This window comes from Mesoplodon bidens (assembly GCF_964165515.1).
Source record: "Mesoplodon bidens genome assembly, chromosome: 1".
NCBI lineage: Eukaryota > Metazoa > Chordata > Mammalia > Artiodactyla > Ziphiidae > Mesoplodon > Mesoplodon bidens.
Window position 1 is genome coordinate 223,103,404 of NC_138176.1, and position 23,747 is coordinate 223,127,150.

General features: G+C 40.8%; 1 protein-coding gene and 1 pseudogene across 2 annotated transcripts in view; both read right to left on the bottom strand.

The window, feature by feature from the left end:
- NR3C2 (nuclear receptor subfamily 3 group C member 2) overlaps window positions 1–23,747 on the bottom strand; it is a 376,710-nt gene that overhangs the window by 38,748 nt on the left and 314,215 nt on the right. The window lies entirely within an intron of this gene.
- Window positions 19,200–21,042, bottom strand: LOC308620274 (S-methylmethionine--homocysteine S-methyltransferase BHMT2-like; annotated as a pseudogene). Its single transcript has 2 exons — window positions 20,959–21,042; window positions 19,200–20,232 (listed from the first exon to the last, which is right to left on the bottom strand). The product of its transcript is annotated as an S-methylmethionine--homocysteine S-methyltransferase BHMT2-like (transcript).

Genomic DNA, 23,747 nt, shown 5'->3' on the forward strand with positions numbered 1-23,747 from the left:
CATCAAGAGTGACAACAAGTGATGGTGGCATGTGTGATCGTGAGATTGTCCACCAAGCAGAGAAGCTGCTGTGATGTGGGGGGAAGCCTGGAGACGCCTATTCCTCTTCGGCCAGAGATCCCAAGCGCTTACTATTTGGAAGGGCAGTGTTCGATGCTATGGATGCAGGACAGCGATGAATAGTCTTATTTCCACATGGACCCCTTTATAGAGGTTGTGAAACATGTCCGTTAACTCTTTGCAGCAGCACATTTAAAAAGGGAAATCAGACAACATTTTAAAAGATTCCTCAAATGGAATCTCTCCAGTACAGGAAGAAAGTGATATGGGAGTTTGTGTGATACATACACGTGTCCATTTAAACAACCAACCAAGCTACTTTCTCTGCCAAATCCAAGTGTTTCCATAAAAATCCTCATGATTTTACGACAGAAGTCATTATTTTCTCTTTCCGTGAGAAGGAAGTAAGGCATCATTTAGTTGTTCAGATGTTTTTCCTCAAAGTAATAAATCTTTTGGGAGGCCCTGGATAAGTACTCTGTTATGATGACCAGAATGAAATTAGTAAAAAAGAGTTTACTAGTGAGAAATGGGAAAGGACTTGACAAAGGCTATAGACACAGAAAAGGAGGTCACGATGGCTGATCTATTTCTATGAGTGACTGAACCAGGTGGGTGTCTGTGGTAAAGCAACCCTGCGATACCTCTTCCGGATGCACTCTTGGGTTCAAATGGCAAAAATCTCTTTTATCTCAAGACTGAAAGACATTTGTAAAAAACCCATAATGGAACACATAGCATTTTGCTTGGTATTATTGCTATATGTCTCTCTCTTCCCATAACAGGTTAAGAGATACTTTTATCATTTTTTAAATTTATTTTTTATTGAAGTATAGTTGATTTATAATGTTGTGTTAATTTCTGATGTACAGCAAAGTGATTCAGTTATACATATATATGAATTCTTTTTTATATTCTTTTCCATGATGGTTTATCACAGGATATTGAATATAGTTCCCTGTGCTATACAGCAGGACCTTGTTGTTTATCCATCCTATGTATAACAGTTTGCATCTACTAACCCCAAACTCCCAGTCTATCCATCTCCACCCCTCTCCCCCTTGGCAACCACAAGTCTGTTCTCTACGTCTGTGAGTCTGTTTCTGTTTTGTAGATACGTTCATTTGTGTTGTATTTTAGATTCCACATATAAGTGATATCACATGGTATGTGTCTTTCCGGGAGCTATTTTTAATTAAGGAAATATTTTTAAAACACACACACATACAATCACAAACACACACCTACAGAAACATAGCAGGAGACTATGGATCTACCATGCAGAATTAAGAATAAATGCTAATATTTTTGCCATATTTGCTTCAGACCTTTATAAAATAAACACGGCCGAGTTAAGGCCCCCTCTGTCTCCCTCCCTGTCCCCATTCATCTTCCTCATTGAAGAAGCGAACCACTCACTTTGGGAGATTATTATTTCCTGTCAGATGTGTATACTTTACACACACGTATGTATTCATAAAAACAGCACACAGCACCGCTTGGTTTTATGTAAATTTGAAATTAGATATGCATATCCTTCTGCAACTTATTTTTATTCAACGTTGTGATTCTGCGACGTATCCATTTTCATACAGGTAACTCTAAGCAAGGACATTTTCCCTGCTGCGAGTTTCATTGGTTTGAACACATCACAGTTTACTAATCCATTCCACTCCGGATGGACACTTGGGTTTGTTTCCGCTTTACGAGTATTACAGATGATGCCCAAGGGACATCCTTGGGCACTTCTCTAAAATACAGGACAAAAACAGAACTGCTGAGTCATAGATGTGTGCACATCTGCTGCTTTCATTCCAACCAGTAAGAGACGATATGTCCTTTTATTCCACATGCCATGAATACTTGTCATTAACCAATTTGAATTTTTTTTTCGCCATCTGATGGGGGTTGAAAGGGTTATCCCACTGTTGCTTTTATTTGCATTGCCATTATCACCAGCAGGCTGAAACATTTCTTCAAATGTTTTCTGACCATTTGGGTTTCTTCTTTGAAAATTTGTCTCTTCATATCTTTATCCATTTTATTTAAAGCTTTTTCCCCCTCCTATCACTAATACCATCTTTATTCATAATATGTTTTTACCTTAAAAATTTTGTCTGATGATCTTTCCTTAGTCCCTCCCTCCCTCCCTCCCTTTCTTCCTTCTTGTCTCTTTCTTTTGCTGTCTCTTTAGAATTTGCCCAGAATGCCCTTTTAAAAAATCCCTTGTTTACAAAGTTCCCACATAATCATATATCACACATGTATCTTTTAAACAGCAAAAAGCTGGATTAAAAGAATCTGAGAGTCTTTGTATTACAGTAGCTCAGTTTAGTCTGTTTTCATTTATCACGATTACTAATATATTTGGATATTTTTTCCACCATTCTAACTTTCTCCCCCCCCTTTCCTTCTACTTTCCTTCCTTTTATTACATGGATCCAGCTTACAAAATAAAAAAAAAAAAACTTCTTTGCTCCTCTATTGGGATTTAGAATATATACATTCTATTTTTACTCTTAAAATAATTATCAAGTTATGAACTTGCATACTTAAAAATCTAAAGTTAATCAATAGCTTTTCCGTGAGAAACTGAAAAGATGTAGAGTACTTTATCTTTGGTCTACTGCTTCCCATCTTGCATCTGATTCCTCTTTAGGATTTAAATTTCAACTTGTTTTCAGATCACCCCTGAAGTCAGTCTATCTCTCTCTCACAGCCACATCCCATGTCTGTTTAGAGTTACAAACATATTTCTCTCATCACCATTGCTTTTTGCACTCCACTCCGTACTACTGGGTTCAACTGGGTTCTTGGTTTGTTTTAACTCAAATGATCATCGGTCTCCAAGAAACATTTTATTCTCCCCATGATACCAGCAACAACAACAAAAGCTAACATTTGTACAGTGCTTTATAATTTAAGAACTTCCATACAGCTGGTCCCTACATCTCTGCAAAGTAGGAATTTGTGTTAATTCCCAGTTTTACATATGATAAGCCTGGATTTAAGCTATCGGGGTACCCACTCATATACATATTTATAATTCTTTCAGCAGCGGTCAGTTGATGAATGTTCAAATCTTTCAGTCTTGATATGTCTGAAAATGTCTTTATTTCTCCTTTATTCTTGAATGATAGTTTTAACACGTTATAGATTTCTAGTGTGACAGGTAATTTCCCTCAGTACTTTGAAGATAATATTCCATTACACCTGGGACTTCACTACTGCTTTTGGGAAATTTCTTGTTAGTCTAATTGTCATTCTTTTACAGGTAGTGAATTTGCATCTTCTCTTTGGTAGCTTAAAAAATTTTTCCTCTGTTTATTTTTGATGTCTGCAGTTTCAGTATGAAGGACGGAGGTGCAGACTGATTTTTATTTCTCTTGCTCAGGACTCAATGTCCTTATTTGACTTGAAGATGCAGGTATTTCTTAAGTTCTGAAATGGTCTTAGATATTGTTTCTTCAAACATCATCCCCACCCCATTCCTGCTATTTTTCCTTTTTGAATGCCTGTTAGCAGTGTGTTGGACCGTCTCATTGTCTTCCACATTTACCTCCCTTTTATATTTTCTTTTTATCTGTCTGTACTGCATTCTAGATAGTTTTCTCAGATCTATTTTCTAATATATTTTTTTTCCTTTTCTGTGGCTAATCTGTTTAATGCCTCCAGTGTTTTCATTTGGATGATTTTAGTGCCTGGGTGCCTAGAAATGCTCTATTTGGTTCTTTCTCAAACTCTTCTGTTATCTTCCATGACAGACTTCTTACTTTATGGTTACTACATCCCCTTCCTCTAAATTATACCTTACCTATTCTATCTCTAAATACTTTTAACATGTTTATAGTTTCTTTCAAATGTTTTAAATTCATTTGTGGAGGATGCTCATATGCCCATCTAACATGCATTATTTTGGTATATATGGTTTTCTAGGTGAATCCCAGGGGCGCTGTCTTGTGGAAGGGACTCTACAGGAAGTTTCAGCATTTCTAACTATCGGGGTACAAGCATTTCACTGGTTCTGCCAGTTTTGATGCTAATTTCTCAGCTTAAATGCTTTTTGCGAGACTGCGTTGTTTAAATTTTAGACTCCACACTTGATGTGGTGCAGGCTTGTATTTCTTATTTCTTTCAGCTTCCTTGCTATGTCCCTGGACTGGCTGGCTTACTGGGTTTTACTGTCCTTGTTAGTAGACAGTGAAATCTTTGCAGAGCCTGTTTTTTTGCAGGGGACTCCATTTCGTGCCCTGGTCTTGCTGGAGTCTACATTCTTGCAGTCCTGTTCCTATTTGTGTTCTAATGCATGTCCCTAAGCCATCTTTCTACATCCAATAGTCTGTGGGCCACGTGCAGCTTTAACTCCAAGTTAAACCACTCTAGCTGTGAATTCCCTGTTCTTAGACCTGTTTTTTTTCTTTTCTTTTGAACTTGGTTATATAATTAAGACTTTTTTTAATGCAAAATTTCTATGTGTTCAGAGGGGGGAAAAGGCTCAGTTCACTACCACCATTCTGATTGCAAACTATAAGCCTCTTAAAGGCAGGATTCATGTCTGACTGACCTTTGTGAATGTCAAATAGAGTCTGATAGGCAAGTGCCATGTGTCAGTATTTGCTCAAAAGTGTTTCATGAATGAATGAGAGAGAAGGAAAGCCAAAAGGAAAGAGGACGAGTGAAAACAACAAAATGAACTGCAGACACACAGATGTGCAAATGAGGATGATGATTAGAGAAAGGGAATACTGAAAACTTACAGAAAGTAAGATCAAATGGCTAATGAAACAGATACCGGTATTTGTGAAGTTCTCGAAAAGTTTCTCATACTACCAAATGTAAAACCAATAACTAGTGGGAAGCAGCCACATAGCACAGGGAGATCAGCTCGGTGCTTTGGGACCACCTAGAGGGGTGGGATAGGGAGGGTGGGAGGGAGGGAGACGCAAGAGGGAAGAGATATTGGGAGATATGTATATGTATAGCTGATTCACTTTGTTATAAAGCAGAAACTAACACACCACTGTAAAGCAATCATACTCCAATAAAGATATTAAAAAAGGTTTTTTAAATAAAAATTTAAAAAAAGGGAGAGACTTCGATTGTAAAATTGGTGAAGTGGCTTGCAAATCTGGACACCCGTGGAATATAACACAACACGCATTTGAAGCTGTGCAGTTTAGGAAGTGCACTCCTAAGCATTTGACCCCTTCAGCTCCCTTCTGCTGGAGGCAGAACAGGCATCCTTGGCTTTGCCACAGCAGGGCATAGAGATGCACGGCCCATTGGCCCCTCAGCGTGCTGGCTTTGGGAGCCTAGCATCGTGTCACTTCTGAGATCCAGGCTTATCATGTGTGAAGCGGGGAATTAACACGAATTCCTACTTTGCAGAGATGTAGGGACCAGCTGTACGGGAGTTCTTAAATTATAAAGCACAGTACAAATGTTAGCATTTGTTGTTGTTGCTGATATCATGGGGAGAATAAAATGCTTCTTGGAGACCAATGATCATTTTGGTTAAAACAAACCAAGAAATAATCAAATTCTTCTTTTTGTCTGTTTTTTGTTTTTTAAATAATTTCTTAGAACCTACTCATGATTGAGTTTTTTGTTTGTTTGTTTTTGCAGTATGCGGGCCTCTCACTGTTGTGGCCTCTCCCGTCGCGGAGCACAGGCTCCAGACGTGCAGGCTCAGTGGCCATGGCTCACGGTCCTAGCCGCTCCGCGGCATGCGGAATCTTCCCGGACCGGGGCACGAACCCGTGTCCCCTGCATCGGCAGGTGGACTCTCAACCACTGTGCCACCAGGGAAGCCCGATTGTGTTTTAATAAATTGCCGTTAGGCACACTGAAGCCTTTGGAGGAAAGGTAGTGCATTTTAATTAATTAATTAATTAATTAATTAGCTGCGATGGGTCTTCATTGCTGTGCGCTGGCTTTCTCTAGTTGCGGCGAGCAGGGGCTACTCTTAGTTGCAGTGAGCGGGCTTCTCATTGTGGTGGCTTCTGTTTGTTGAGGAGCACTGGCTCTAGGCACACGGGCTTCAGTAGTTGTAGCACACGGACTCAGTAGCTGTGGCTCGCGGGCTCTAGAGTGCAGGCTCAGTAGTTTTGGCACATGAGCATAGCTGCTCTGTGGCATGTGGGATCTTCCCGGACCAGGGATCAAACCAGTGTCCCCTGTGTTGGCAGGCGGATTCTTAACCACTGCGCCACCAGGGAAGTCCCTAATCAAATTCTTAAAATGACTTTTCAGGAAAATAAGACTGTGTTCTTGCTGTTATTTCTATATGCAGGATGGTAAATAAATCAGGAGAGAAACTGGAGAGGACGCAGATTTTCAGCAAGGCAGACGTGACTTGCCCAGAGTAGAACATGAGAACGAAATGCCTCTGTGTCAAACTGTTTCTGTTATCATATGTGTTAGCAAAACATCCACACACAGATTAAAGGTTACTAAAGAGAGACCTCAGGTTCCACTTGAAAACAGATTATAAGGTTAATGTGTAACAACACACCTAAAAATAAAAAGCACTTTTTTTTCACTTCAGTAGGAACAGCATCTCTTTAACTCTTTCTTGAGGTATTATTACCTGAATAACCTCTATGGTTTTCAGAGCTATTACTTATGGAGTGCCTACTATACCCAAAGTTAAATTTCCTCTTGCTAGTTCTCATAATGCCTTGTGCAGAATCATTCTCATGTTCATGACAAGAAAATAATTTAGGTATATGATGTAGCCATGGACCGAAACCCAGGTTTTTTACTTCAAAACTCATGCCTTTTCCTCTCTCCAGGCTGCTGGCTCAATCATTTATAGCTCTTTCCTCCAGAGTATCTCTTTACAGCTATAAAGAGATATTTGGAACCTCAGATGTTTTGCTATTACATTCACTCATTTGTTTATTTTTTGCTCACCATTATGCAGTAAGAAGTTGTGTTTCAAATTCCACTGCTGCTTCCACTGCATGAAACTGAGTTCTCTAAATGAAGAGTACTGTGTCCTCAATATAGCTTAAAATTTCAAGAAAATAGGCCATCTTAAAAACACATTTTACTTCACATCATTTTTGCACAATTAGATTAAATGCACAGGAATGTATATCCAAAGAAGTTGAAATAAGGACAATCTTGTTGGCATGATACTGTGATTAATTCTGCAACATTACTTCATAGAAATACTCTTTGCTACATGGTTTTATTCATTTAATAATCTTACCTCATTCTGAGTAAAAAAAAATGTAAAAATACCTTGGTATTCCCAAGATTACCTTGGGAAGGAGATGAAATTTGTATAATGCTTCTAGAAAGTAAAAGTAAACGCAAAATTCACTCTTAACAGTGGGCTAATATGAAGGCAGTAGGATTTTTTTTTTTTTTTTTTTTTTTTTCGGTACGCGGGCCTCTCACTGCTGTGGCCTCTCCCGTTGCGGAGCACAGGCTCTGGATGCGCAGGCTCAGCGGCCATGGCTCATGGGCCTAGCTGCTCTGCAGCATGTGGGATCTTCCCGGACCGGGGCACAAACCCGTGTCCCCTGCATTGGCAGGCAGACTCTCAACCACTGCACCACCAGGGAAGCCCTAGTAGGAGATTTTTGAGATAGGAAATATCCCTGTATTAAAGCCAACATCAGACCTGAAAAACTGACAGTCATCAGTCTCTACTTCTGTGGACATGTCATCGATTTATAAACATCATCTCATTTGCAGGAACAGCATAAACTCCACTTTTAAATAAATAAACACAACAACAAAATGGTCATAGAGATCCAATTCCAAAGACCTTGGGTTAAAATCCATGAAAACGACAGTTCTAAAATATTTCCAAAGACATTCTTCAAAAAAAAGAAAAAAGAATGAAAGAAACATTTCAATAGTTTTGTCATTTTCTTAAGCTAGCAAACCAATTTTATTCATAGCTACAACTTCAGCTGGTCCTCTCTTAGGATGTATTACACTAAACTGCAATCATATGATCATTCGGAAGTAGTTTTAAAATATTAAATTAAAATAATCTAATGTCTCTAAACCTGATTCACCTGGAATAAAAGTGAATAATCAAAGAATTAGAAAATACTTTTTTCCCTGGTTTTTGAGAGAATTCAGGGTTGGAACTTATTCCTCATAATAAGAGTGAGAATTACAAAAAGGCCCATTAAAATCAGAGTGGGAAGGGCATTCACAATTTAAATGATTTGTATGCTAGTTGCCTGCTTTTGACTTAGTAGCTAAACAATCTGAACAACTAGTGTATCTACAGGACCCATAGGCTCTTGCCATTATTATATATTAACAGTGTTGCCCTATTTCACATTATGAGAATAGTCCACTGAACCTATTGGCCAATGGCTGTCAGAAGGAACACTCCTGTTTCAGTTTTCAAGTACTGGCTTACCAAAACACTACTAAAAATGTATTTGAAAGTCTTAGTTATTCAGTTTTCTGGAGGTCCATATTGGAGGTAGCTGACTTAGGAAATTATTGCCCCAAACTAAATACATTCCTAGAATCATATTCATGTTCTACTCTGATAGAAATAGACATTTGATAAGCCCAAACCACAACACATTCCAGGTTATGGGCACCATAGGACTCAGGAGCTCTAAGCATTAGCCTGAACACCTACAGGGACACCTCATGCTGTGGCCGTCTACAAGGAGAATGCAAGCTAACTTCAACTTAAAGAATCTCTGCAAGAATTGAAAGCAGGCTCTTGAAGAGATATTTATACACTCATGTTCATCATAGCACTATTAAAAATATCCAGAAGGTGGAAGCAATCCAATGTTCATTGATAGATGAACGATAAAGTGTGGCATATACCTACGATGGAATATTATTTAGCCTTAAAAAGGAAGGATATTCTAACACATGCTACACATCATGGATGAACTTTGATGACGTTACGCAAAGTGAAATAAGGCAGTCACAGAAAAACAAATACTGTATGAGTCTATTTATCTGAGATACCTAGAGTCATCAAATTCATAAAGACAGGAAGTAGAATGGTTGTTACCAGGGTTGGGAGTAGGAGGGAATGGGCACTTGTTTACATAACAATGTGAATGTATTTAACATTATTGCACTATACAGTTAAAAATGGTTAAGATGATAAATTGTATGTTATAAGTATTTTATTGCAATTAAAAAATTTAAAATCAAAAAACAGAAAATATTTCCAAATTATATGACAAATAAAGGGTTAATGTCCAAAATATATAAACAGCTCATATAACTCAATATCAAAAAAAGAACAACTCAATTAAAAAATGGGCAGAAGACCTGAATAGACATTTTTCCAAAGGAGGCCATCAGGCCATCATGGCTATAAAGGTACATGAAAAGATGCTCAACGTTGTTAATCACTAGAGAAATGCAAATTAAAGCCACAATGTGGTATCACCTCACAGCTGTCAGAATGGCTATCTTCAAAAAGACCACAAATAGGGCTTCCCTGGTGGCGCAGTGGTTGAGAGTCCGCCTGCCAATGCAGGGGCCACAGGTTCGTGCCCTGGTCCGGGAAGATCCCACATGCCGCGGAACAGCTAGGCCCGTGAGCCATGGCCGCTGAGCCTGCGCATCCGGAGCCTGTGCTCCACAATGGGAGAGGCCACAACAGTGAGAGGCCCGCGTACCACAAAAAAAAAAAAAAAAAAAAAAAAAAAGACCACAAATAACAAATGTTGGTGAGGATATGGAGAAATGGGAACCCTGGTACACTGTTGGTGGTAATGTAAATTGGTGCAACCACTGTGGAAAAAAGTATGGAGGTTTCTCAAAAAAGCTAAAACTAGAACTACCACATGACCTGGCAATTCCACTACAGGGTATATATCTGAAGAAAATGAAAACACTAATTTGAAAAGATACATGAACCCCAATGCTCACAGAAGCACTATTTACAATAGTCAAGATATGGAAGCAACCTAAGTGTTCATCAACAGAAGAACGGATAAAGAAGATGTGACACACACACACACACACACACACACACACACACACACACAATGGAATACTACTCAGCCATAAAAAAGAATGAAGTTTTGACATTTGCAACAACATGGATGGACTTGGAGGGTATTACGCTTAGTGAAATACATCAGAGAAAGACAAAATACTATATGATATCACTTATATGTGGAATCTAAAAAATAAAACACACTAGTGAATATAACAAAAAAGAAACAGACTCACAGACATAGGGAACAAACTAGTGGTTACCAGTGGGGAGAGGGAAGGGGGGAGGGGCAAGATAGGAGTAGGGAAGTAATAGGAACAAACTACTATGTATAAACTTGGTAAAAGATACAAGAATGTATTGTACAACAGGGAATATAGCCAATATTTTATAATAATTATAAATGGAGTATAACCTTTAAAAATTGTGAATCACTGTGCTGTATGCCTGAAACTTATAGAACATTGTAATCAATTATACCTCAGTAAGAAAGGAATCTTTGCAACCCATAATCCTACCTGCTATACTTTGATAGAGATTAGAAACTAAGATTTGTGTTTAATTATGTAACTTCTCTTTGGGTTTAGGCTTTTCATTCATTCTTCTTCTTTTATAATATATAAATTATCTTCTTCCTCCTCTGTTTTTACTACTCGCCTTTTGCCTTTCTTGTGTTTTGATGCATTTTTAGTCTTACTGTGTCAGTGTTTTTATTGCAAGCTGTACTAAATGCTTTTTGAAAGCAGGACGAGTGAAAATTATTTAATAAACCATAGTTTTAAACATCAGTCAGAAACAGCTCCTTAAAGGCCTGTCTTCTGTAGTTTTGGTATCCTAAGGGGGAAGGGAAAACAGAACTACCTTTATCATTCCTTTCTCTTTCCAAGAACTCACATTTAATAGATGAAATCCTTTCACACTGGCTGATTTCATAAATGCCAAAGCCCAAGAGGTTCCTAACCCTTCTACCTATGGGGGAGCCTATGGAAGGTACAGTGACATTTAAAAACTTAAGCTCCTTTAGCAATACTGCACCAAACTGTACCTTTGTCACCCAAACACCTTTTAGGTGTGTAAGACATCACTTTACTTAGTAAGGAAGTAGAAAAATAAACCTTTGAAATATTTCACTTTATCCCTTGAATCCAAGGGCTATCCTATTGCTTAATCAAATAACAGGCAACTCTCATCACCTGGAAAGTCTGGGTCCTTCTTCTGGATACTAAGGCGCATATCTTTCTATGACTGATTCTTGTACAGTGCATAGGTCCAAAATTACATGAGTGCTAAATAAATACCTGATAGCTATAGAGAACAGGGAAATCCAACAAATTTCACAGACTTTGCTCTTCAAATATAGATATAAACAGAGAATCAGTGCTCATTCAGGGCTGAACTCCTTGAAATCTCTGGAATCTCAAGAAGAAGCCTCTTAATAAACCTGTTTGCTAACATGTTATTACTTCCATCAATTGCCCCAGGTGTAGGGGTGTGTGTGTGTGTGTGTGTGTGTGTTATACAATGCTGGAATGCGTGCAGCAACAGTGTCAATCTTACAACAGAGAATTAAATAATTTGAGTGGTGTGGTGCACACAGATAATCACAGCAGATCTGCAGGACCAGACCTTACATATGATACTGCAAGCTACATTTTTATGTATGAATAAATCTAACATCTTGTTACATGGTCAGTGTAACAGATGGTCCCTGTCTGAAGCTTGTTATTTTCCTAAAAACAGCATGCAGAAACAGTCTTTTTTTTTTCAAATCTTAATTAGAATAAAAATGACCTCAATTTGAGCATTCAAATTATGCCAGTTTATGGTTTTTATTTTTTATTTTTCATAGTCTTACTAGATTTTTCCTGAACGGACAAACAAGGTATATCTGTAGGAGGACCATTTGGCTAGTTGCAGTTTAGATGTCTGTTCATTTTTATAGTATTTACATCATTTATTAACAGGCAGAGCAGAACTCAGCTGCTTAAGAATCACTGCAGAATGTTGTTTGTGGTTTGCTTTACTGGACAGATGAGCCAGAGGGAGTGGTATCCCAATGATCTTCATAACATTCATGTATTCTCTATTAATTTTACATCGGCAAGTCCAGGAATAGTTAAAAGCTAGTTCAGTGTTTTGTTTGTTACCTTAATTGATGTTCCAGAAGGGATATGTTTCATAGAACTGCCGTGGACTTAAGCATCACAATTTCTGCTGACTTTAATGGATGTTACACAGACCAAAAGAATATGTGACAATTGAAAAATCTAGAAGCAGCCTGGTTAAACAGCAACCATAATTTACTACGGATGGTCCTAGAAATCTAGAAATTTTTTATCTTCACCATACATTTTATCTATAGTTTTTGATAAAACAGTCCTTTGTACCTTACTTTTTTAAATACTCATAGAGTCAGCACAGTTTCTTTTGGGTACAAGACACATGTTTTTGGTAGAGTAAAGAAACATGCAGCCATAACCCACTGTAAAAAGTTCAGATTTTAGAGCAAGTTAAATTGGGGGTATCTGTGATAAATCACATGACAAAAATGTTTTGGCTTGACCAAAGGTTTAATCTTTGTATTCACTGCACTGTGAATTTCCACAGGCCAGTTAAGATATAATGCATTTTAAAAAGTCCTACTAAATAGCAGAGGGAACTATAACCAATCTCTTGGGATAAGCCATACTGGAAAAGGATATAAAAAAGAATGTATATATGTATAACTGAGTCACTTTGCTGTACAGCAGAAATTAACACAACATTGTAACTCAACTATACTTCAATAAAATATAAAAATAAATGATGAAAAGTGATTTCTAAGCAACTTTTCATGACACTACCCAATGTGTCATGGGGGACACACCTGTTTCTGAGATGTGTGATTAAATACCTCACACTAGAATAAAGTAAGGAACCCAGCCAACTGCAGAATGTTTACCAGAATAATGGCTCACCATCTATTATCTATACCATGAGTGGGAGCCTTTTGCACGTGCAAACAGGTGAACACTACTGGTACTGCATGCCTACTGACAGCAGCCACTCTAGCAGGGGAACAGAGCCTGGCCTGATTATTCCCTGGACATGTTAAGACCTAGTGAACCAAATGTTTTGATTCTTGGCTTTGGTAAGGAAGCTTATATATGTCCTTGACAAAGGAACAGGCTCTAGTTCTTGACTGGATAAACTGACTTACTTACTCCAAGTAAAAACTAGGAAGTCAAACCTCGCTGAAAATAGTATTCTAGGATTTGAATCCAAGCAGCTTGGTCTCAGAGCCTGGACTCAACTGTTATATTCAGGTTAAAACACCCAACAGCATGCTCGGAACCTTATGAGACTTAATCCGTGCTAACCATATTTACCAGGGGGGAAACAGGGGAGGGATAAACTGGGAGACTGGGATTGACATATACACACTACTATGTATAAAATAGATAGCTAATAAGGACCTACTGTATAGCACAGGGAACTCTACTCAATACTCTGTAATGACCTACATGGGAAAAGAATCTAAAAAAGAGTGAAGATATATGATTCACTTTGCTGTAAAGCAGAAACTAACACCACAACATTGTAAATCAACTATACTCCAACAAAAATTTTTTTTAAAAAGTCATCACTAGAATCTCTCTACACACAGAAAGGATACAAAAGAACAATATACTCTTGTGAAAATTTTTTTTAAATTATCAAGCCTTATTTTCGTAGGGTGTAGACTTTAATAGCAAATTTCTGTAAATTTAACAGTATGCAGACTGCAGATGGCTCAACAGAAGACAGAAAACCTACCGTGAGCTACTGCTTCAAACAGAGGCATTTTGGGTATATGTCAATACTTAAAGACATTGCTCAATTTCAATAAATTAATGAATTTATTAATGAATTAATGAACTAAATGACCATAGTTTCCTTGTTAAAAGGGGTCATAAAAAGGTCAAATTCCTACTTGATAACTACTGAATTTCAAGAATATGAACAAAGTAAATTGCTGAATTTAGAAGTGTGGCTAGACTATTGTTTGGGTAAAGGGTGATAGCAAATCACCTTTTCCTAGTATGATAAAAGCTTTGTATTCAACTGCAAGTTGTGGAGTCGTTTTCTTCCTGAGGCAAAAGTCACATTCTTCTAGCAACCAGAACCTGCCATAGGTTATAAAGAAGGACACTCTGATGAAGCCTGGATGTGCAGCTGTGCTTCCAAGGCAACAGCTGAGCGGCTCACTCACGCAGAGGTGGCCTTAGCAGTGTGTGTGTGCTAGGATGGGGATGCAGATGTGGAAGGTGGGAAGCAACTGGATCACAGATGCCTTCTTCTACCTTGAGAGTCTTGCTTTGGAAGAAGAAAACAGCTAAACCTCCAGCGACTGTTATTATAGACCCTCTTCAACTCATTAATCAAACGAGGACCTAGAAAACATTTTCAGGTGCCATAATTCTGGGTGAAAGGTAGTTTCTGCTGTTTGACTCATTGTAAAAGCTGATAAATCCATCTACCTAAATTTATTTATTTATAAATTAACTTATTTTTAAATTGAAGTATAGTGGATTTACAGTGTTATTTTCAGGTGTACAGCAAAGTGATTCAGTTATACATATATATATCTATTCTTTTTCAGATTCTTTTCCCATATAGGTTATTACAGAATACTGAGCAGAGTTCCCTGTGCTGTACAGTAGAGGTCCTTGTTGATTATCGTTTTTACATATAGTAGTGTGTACTGGTGCTCCCAAATTCCTAATTTATCCGTCTTCCCTCACCTTTCCCCACCTTTCCCGTTTGGTAACCATTAATTTGCTTTCTATGTCTGTCTCTTTCTGTTTCGTAAATAAGTTCATTTGTATCATTTTTTCAGATTCCACAGACAAGCGATATCATATGGTATTTGTCTTTCTCTGTCTGGCTGACTTCACTTAGTATGATAATCTCTAGGTCCATCCATGTTGCTGCAAATGGCATCATTTATCTGCCTAAATAAAAAACTAAAGATGATGTTCGACTCGATTAATTTATCAGAGATTAGCCACGTGCCCTTTCTTATTACCGATTCCGAACATCTGTCACAAAGCAGATGTTGTTCAGGACACTGTGAACACCTACATCATTCATGATGGGGTGGGCTCAGTATCACCCCCCCCAGGCCACCACACCAGTAGCATAAATGTCAACACCGGGACACACTACACACGCACATGGAATGACATGAACACAATGCTTATTCAAAGGGTAGCCTCAACAGTTCTCTTTTTTTTTAATATGCTTGTAGAAAACTGCTAGTCAAGCCTGCTGATGAGCACAGCTGACATTGTCTAACCTTCTCTTCTACTCAGAAATTCTGTGAACTTCTGAACTTCCTCTAATCGGAACGAAGTGGCCATGGAGTCTCTCTTTAAGGACAAGCAAACGATTCTTTGGGTTTCTGTGTTCATCGCCTAGAAGCAAAGAGAGTTAAGGCTCACATTTCACGAGTGTTAGTTCCCTGGGGTCTCTGGAGCAGGCAGGACCCCGGTCCCCAGCCGGGCACTGGCTCTGGCACCTTTAAGAGAGAGGTGGGTGCCACAAAAGCCCCCTTACTGTGTGATCAACACCAAGAACTGGGGGTGCAGTTGCAGGTGTGGGCAGCCAGCTGGAGTCAATGTTCTCTGCCACAAGGACAGAGACCAGCAGTCGGGAAAAATAGAAAATACAATAAAAATTAGAAAAGTGAAGTCATCCCTTCAAGTAACATCTGGAACAGGAATTTCAATGATTTCAAGAGCAAAACTGGTGGAGCCTGTGAGAAACAGTTTTCCATGTAGGGTGACCACCCCAAAGAGAAGAGCAGCAGGGTCACAGTAAAGTAAAGAAGCAAGTTTGTGTCATCAGTTTCCTTCCCCCGGAAAAGCATAGAAAAGCCTTAATGCACTTAATTTCAGTGTAAGACATTCGGAGGTAATGCTTTTATTCAATAAATGCGATATTTGGTGATAAGGTCTCAGTCTACATGAGAGACAGTGATGGGAGAAAAGAGGAAGTGGTGGGGGAGAAAGCCAGAGAATGGGGAGGAAGGGGAAGGGCCAAGCAGAAGTGGAGGGAGGGATGGGATGGGATGAGATGAGATGAGATGGGATGAAATGGGATGAGATGGGATGGGATGGGATGGGATAAGATGAGATGAGATGGGATGGGATGAGATGGCATGGGATGAGATGGGATGGGATGAGATGGGATGGGATGAGATGGGATGGGATGAGATGATGATGGGATGGGATGGGATGAGATGAGATGAGATGTGATGTGATGGGATGGGATGGGATGGGATGGGATGGGATGGGATGGGATGGGATGGGATGAGATGGGATGAGATGGGATGAGATGGGATGAGATGGGATGGGATGAGATGGCATGGGATGAGATGAGATGAGATGGGATGGGATGGGATGGGATGGGATGGGATGGGATGGGATGAGATGAGATGTGATGGGATGGGATGGGATGGGATGGGATGGGATGGGATGGGATGGGATGGGATGGGATGAGATGGCATGGGATGAGATGGCATGGGATGAGATGGCATGGGATGAGATGGCATGGGATGAGATGGGATGAGATGGGATGAGATGGGATGGGATGAGATGGCATGGGATGAGATGAGATGAGATGGGATGGGATGGGATGGGATGGGATGGGATGGGATGGGATGGGATGGGATGGGATGAGATGGGATGAGATGAGATGGCATGGGATGGGGTGAGATGGGATGGGATGGAATGGGATGGGATGGGAAGGGATGGGATGGAATGGGATGGGATGGGATGGGATGGGATGGGATGGGATGGGATGGGATGGGATGGGATGGGATTGGGATGAGATGAGATGGCATGGGGTGGGATGGGATGGGATGGGATGGGATGGGATGGGATGTGACGGGAGAGAGATGAAAAGGATGGTCATGGGGGAAGGAGGAGAGGGAAGGCAGAAACCGCCAGAAGGAAAGGCAGAAAGAAAGAGCCCCCTCCACTCTGGAGGGTGAGCCTGCAGTGCTTCAGGTCCTGTGGTTCCATCACTTCAACTCTGCGCTCAGAGACTGATCACCTTTCCTGCTCTGGATGGTTTCTCATGTCTGGACTGCACACACCACCTCTGTACTCTGTCCGGCCTGATTCTAACCCTCCTTTAGAGGCTGGCACAGCCTTCAAAGCTAGATGATTCTGCCAGCAGCTTTCCTTGAGGAGTTGTTTTGTCCTTACATTCCTGGAGCACCCATCTTAGGAAAAACTCCTCTGTCATTTATTATTCCCACTTCATCTCTCAGAATGCTATTCATGTGTCTCCGTCTTTTTTCCCCCCAAACAAGTAACTTTTTGTTGAAGTAGAGTTGATTTACAATGTTTTATTAGCTTCAGGTGTACAGCAAAGTGATTCAGTTATACATACATATCTATTCTTTTTCAGGTTCTTTTCCACTATAGGTTATTACCAGATATTGAATATAGTTCCCTGTGCTATACAGTAGGACACTGTTGATCTATTTTATATATAGTAGTGTGTATCTGTTAATCCCAAACTCTTAATTTGTCCCTCTCCCCTTTCTCCTTTGATAACCATAAGTTTGTTTTCTATGTCTGTGAGTCTATTTTTGTTTTGTAAATAAGTTCATTTGTATTCATTTTTTCATATTCCACGTATAAGTGACATCATATGATATTTGTCTTTCTCTGTCTGACTGACTTCACTTAATATGATAATCTCTAGGTCCATCCATGTTGCTGCAAATGACATGATTTCATTCTTTTTTATGGCTTAGTTCCACATCTTCTTTATCCATTCATCTGTCAACGGACATTTAGGTTGTTTCCACATCTTGGCTATTGTAATAGTGCTGCTATGAACATAGAGGTGCATGTATCTTTTCAAATCATGTTTTTGTCTGGACATATGCCCAGGAGTGGGATTGCAGGATCATATGGTAGCTCTAGTTTTAGTTTTCTTTTAAGGTAAATTATTTTTAATTTTATTAATTGTTACCAATTGATACATTGTTTTGAAAAATAGAGAGAAATTGGCACTTAGCAAATAGCTCAAACATAAGTCAAGAAAATATTAGACTGAGATAGATTTGAACTCTGACTTTTAAAAAGGTCTTCCAAAACAGTTTATATCCTTTTACTTATTTCAAACAATCAACATTAAGTATTTCATTGAGCATCTATTAGTATGCCTGGCATAATGCTAAATACTTTAAGAAAAAATATAAGAAGCATATCACATTGTCCTTGTCTTTAGTAGTTTATAATCTAGCTATTTGTGATTATAAAGACACATTTAAAAAATTCTGGGACCTAACACCTTTAAGTAAAATCATCTTTGAAAGTAATCACTCTGGAAGGTTTATGATTATTTCAAAAAATCCTAAAACATTTTTGCATCTTCACCTTTGGGATTGCCTTTGGAGTCATTATACAAATCATTTAAGAAAGGCAGACTCATTACTTTTTTTTTTTTGCGGTACATGGGCCTCTCACTGTTGTGGCCTCTCCCGTTGCGGAGCACAGGCTCCGGACGTGCAGGCTCAGCGGCCATGGCTCACGGGCCCAGCCGCTCCACGGCATGTGGGATCTTCCCAGACCAGGGCTCGAACCTGTGTCCCCTGCATCAGCAGGTGGACTCTCAACCACTGTGCCACCAGGAAAGCCCCAGACTCATTCCTTTAATTTTAGTTTAGAATGCTGCTCTATCCTCCTTCTGTACCTAGTTTAGACACCTGAATTAATCACTGGGTTTGTTGCTCACCAACTTCTGGTTATTCTAAAATCTCAAATTCACTCTAAAGACAAGTTTCACTCTTCTTGATGCCCTACAAAAGCACGTCCTGCAGCATTACCAGACAGTAAGTACCCAGAGGACGAGAAGCCTTTCTCATCAGCTTGGCATCTCCCCCCAGCATCCTGCTCCGAGCTTCAGCACAGCCAGAATGCAACCCGCATCCTATGTTGAACTGACGGCACATTAGCTGTTCAGCAGCTGGAGACATCAGGGTGGGCTGTGGGTAGAGGCGAGGAAGGGTTCCAGATGGGGCTTGAGGGGGATTTCTTTCCATTCTGCTATTTCAGTGTTTTCTTTCATTACTCCTTAGGCATCTGGCTTTGACACTGAGGACAGAAAGGTTGCCTGAAGTCGGCAGCAGATTCTCCCAACACTCTCATCTAGCCCTGGCTCTAATCCAGGGTTTGGCGTGTGTGCTGAGACCACTTCCCCAGCTGCCATGTTTGTCAGAAGCCAGAGGCAAAAATCCCCCCTCCGGGGCCAGCTCCTCTGCAGTCGCCCTGATGTGGTAGGGCTCAAATCCACAGCACCCGCCTTATGTATCTGACCCCCAGCTTGTAGGCCTCTCTGGCATATTTCTGAATATCCCATCTGGTTGCAGCTCTGGGCTCCAGTGCGAAGGGATATTCGAGGAGATCCACAAACCCTCTTTTGCCTCAGTTGGACATGTGGAACCCCAGGGACTGCACCATCAAGTGTGCTTTCAGCCCTGTAGCCCGTAGGCCTTCCTTCATGAGTCTCATCGTCTTCAGGCTGGTCCAGGGCCCAAATCGGCAGTTCATGCCAACGACTGAAGCCCCTGCCTTCACCAGCTTCCAGCACATTCTCCAGGTGTTACACCATGCATGTCTCTCTCTGGGCCTATGCACACAGTGGCTGCCACGGGTTTTCCGGATTCTTTGAAGACTTCCACAGCCCACACAGCTTCTTCAGCGTATTCAAAGTACTCTGCAATCCAGAAGTCCACATTTTTCCTGGCAAAAACCTCTAGCTATAGTCGAAAAAGTTTTTGAATTCTAGCTTCATCCTTGTGGTGTTTGTACAACAATGTCTGGCAGATCCCCTCTGCGACCAAAGCATCACCTCTGTTGGCTGCTTCTCTGGTAAGGTCACAGGCAGCGGCATTTACAGCTTCCCACTGGCTTTCCATATTGTCCTCACTGGCAGAAAAGGTGAAAGTCCGCGTGACATTCCATCCCGCTCTCAAGAATTCCACATGAAGCTGACGAACTGCATTTGGATGTTCTACTACGGCTTCTGGAGTCCAGAGCCCGGCCTTCATGTAACTAACCCCTCTTCTCCAGAGTTATGCGAAAGCTGCCGTCTGCAAGCACACCCTCCCCGCTATCCAGAGGCTCTAAAATGCCTTTCTTGGCTCCAGGGCCATCGCGCTGTGGCTGTTGCGGGCACTGGGTGGTAGGGAGCACACGGGGCCAGGAGCCCACCCCTCCTATTTTTAGTTTTTTCAGGAACCTCTATTCTGTTCTCTAGGGTGGCTGCCCCAATTTACATCCCCACCAACAGTGTAGGAGGGCTCCCTATTCTCCACATGTGTCTACATCTCAATTCACCAACCACACGATGGAATTCTGGAGAACGGAAACTGTGACTGTCACTGTGGTTCCCTTACAATGGCCACCACAGAGCCTTGCACACTGCAGACATTCTCAATACTTCCTCCCGACTAGCGAAACACCAGTCGTTCATTTTTTTGCCTAAATGATAAGAGTAAAGAGATTTACATTTCACTTTAGGGGAAGTGACCAGGATAGTCTTTGTAATATTGTTCTCCTTTTTTTTTCTTTTGGCTGCACCTCACGGCTTGTGGGATCTTAGTTCCATGACCAGGGATTGAACCTGCATCGCCTGCAGTGGGAGCACGGAGTCCTAGCCACTGGACCACCAGGGAAGTCCCTCCCCCTCCTTCTTAATCGACCTCACGCTAACCACAAGTTCTCACAGCTATAAGTTATGTGACTGGTAAAGCAGAACTACAGAATCATAAACTGTAAGAGGCTGGAAGGGACCTCTGAGACCCTTCCTTCTCCACTACTTTGTAGACAAGAGGAGACACGTGATGCAATGAAAACAGCAGGAGCTTTCAGGGAAGACCTGGGCTCACATGTGAGGTTCACCTCTCCACTGCTATGTGATCGTGGATAATCCACTGAACTGCTGTCTGCCTGAGGCAGCTGCATCATGTATAAAACAGTGATCATCGTACCTGCCTTAAAAGATGATTGTCTATAAACGAGCGGTTCATATAAAAGCATCAAGTAGAGCTAATGGCACATGGCAGGCCCCATAAGTATCCTGCTACTAGACTGAGAGCCCTTTAAGCACAGAGATGATGTTCTACTGAGCTTTGATTCTCCGGTGTAGGAAATGTAGATAATTAAATGAGGAAATAGAGATCTGGAACTTGAGTGAAGCTTCCTGAAAGCCAAGCAGAATCAGAGTCTGGGTTGGGTTTTAAACATCATCTAGACCAGTGGTTCTCCAAATGTGGTCTGAGGATGCGGGGGTGTCCCCAGGACCCTTTCCAGGATTCTGAGAGGTTCTTTCTCCAACTAAACATCTGCGTGAGGCTGAATCTTTTTCCTACACTTTGGCCAAACAACCAGTCACAACTAGCTGGATGTAAGAAGCAGATAAGAGAGCGCAACTGTCTTCATTTAAGTCAGATTGAAGGAATTGCAAAAAAGGCAAAACAATGCCACTCTTCTAATTTTTTTTTGTTTTGAAAAAAAAAGTTATTTTCCATAAAATGTTTATGCTATTATGTTTTTGTCTTGCTATTTATATAATATGTAATAGGTTAATTTTATTTTAAAATGAATCAATAAATCAATATTTTAAAAAATTTGTTTTAATTTCTGATATGAGTAAATACCAATAGCCATAACTTACATAAACGAAAGCTCTTTGGGATCCTTGATGATATTAAGAGCATAAAGGGGGTCCTGAGAACAAAAAGTTTGTGAACTGCTGATCTCATCCAATTCCCTCATTCTGCAGAAGGGAGACAAGGGTCTAGTGAAGTTAACTCATTCACTTGACAACACTGAGGGACTTATCAGCAAGGTTAGGGACTGAGCCCCTGGTCTTCAACAGTGGAGCTCGTAAATATTGTTGTGATATCAGAGAGGAAGGAAACAGATTTGGAGGACCAAGTCACACTCTGAACCAAAGTTCCAGTTTTTCTAAGAATATTTTATTTTCCATTTGTGTTCTCTATACATTGGGCATATTCTCACCCATTTTAGAGAGTAACTCTTATGAAAGATGATACATGATTGGTCAGTAAAGTTTCCAAATACATACAGTCTCTGAAACCACCCAATGAAACCAATATTAGCATCAAAGGTCCACTGTGCCTAACTGCCTGAAAAATCAAGTTCCATGGTCAAGGTATAAGCCTCGATGTAGTTGAAAAATTCTGAGTTTTGGACTGAGAGACACTGGGGCTCAAAACGTTGAGCCTCTGTCACCTCATCTTTGAAAGAGGGGTAATAAATTCCCATGTCACAGAGCTGTGAAGATGAAATAGGATAATGTGTGGGAGATGGCGTACAGCATGATGCCCTTCACCAGCTTTCAGCATCAGCCCGTAATCCTTCAACTAACCCCTGTAAACTACTTGAGTATTAATTACTTTTGCACTCTAGTATCCATGTAAAAGCCGTGTTATGGACTGAATGTTCCTCTCCTCCCACCCCCATATGTTGATGCTCTAACCCCCAATGTGATGGTACCAGTAGGTGGGGCTTTGCGGAGGCATTTAGGGTCATGAGGGTGGAGCCCCCATGACAGGATTAGTGCCCTTCCAAGAAGCAGGAGAGACACTAGAGCTGACTCTCTCCACCATGTGAGGCCAGTGAGAAGGCAGCCTTCTCTCTGCAAGCCAGGGAAAAAGCCTTCAGCAGAACCTGACCATGCTGGCATCCTGACCTTGGGCTTCTAGCCTCTAGCACTATGAGAAATAAGGGTCTGCTGTTTAAACCACCCCATCTATGGGGTTTTGTTACAGCAGCCTGAGGTGCCTAAGACAGAGAGGGACACCATGACTGTAGCAGAACGGGAGTTAGGAGTTTATAAACTACTCATTCCATTGATTCTATTGAGGCAGTGTCTATTTCAAGGTGGATGGGCACAGAAGATGGGTTCAGCTAGACAAAGCTTGCAACACCCATCACTGTGTACGTTGACTGGGGCGACATTCCTGCTACAGTGCTAATGACCCAGATACACAGATGAGTTTTAAATAAGGAGGTGAAGGGTCTCCACATACGACCTTCTTTTTCTGGTTTCTCTCCCTTCTCCACTTGTTTCTTTCAGAAAAGTATCAATCTCAGAACTTAAGAAAAATTAAATAACCACTTCAGAGCCTGCCCAAAACACAACCTTATTAAATTAGCTTAGGGTTTCATCAGTGGAAGTGAGGGATATAAAACCAAAATCATCTCCCATGTGTGATACAATAAAAATGGATAATCATGTGACCTACTTTGGGTTCTAGAAGTATCTAAAGACACAAGTTCAGAAAATACTTTATATATCAAGACACAGCAGGTGTGTTCTTCTCCTTCAATCCAGAGGGGCACTGTCAAAGCTACCATCTCTGGAGCTTCCCTGGTGGTGCAATGGTTAAGAATCCACCTGCCAATGCAGGGGACACGGGTTTGAGCCCTGGTCCGGGAAGATCCCACATGCTGCGGAGCAACTAAGCCCATGCACCACAACTACTGAGCCTGCACTCTACAACCCACAAGCCACAACTACTGAGCCTGCGAGTCACAGCTACTGAAGCCCACGTGCCTAGAGCCTGTGCTCCGCAACAAGAGAAGCCACTGCAATGAGAAACCCACGCACCGCAATGAAGAGTAGCCCCTGCTCGCCGCAACTAGAGAAAGCCCATGCACAG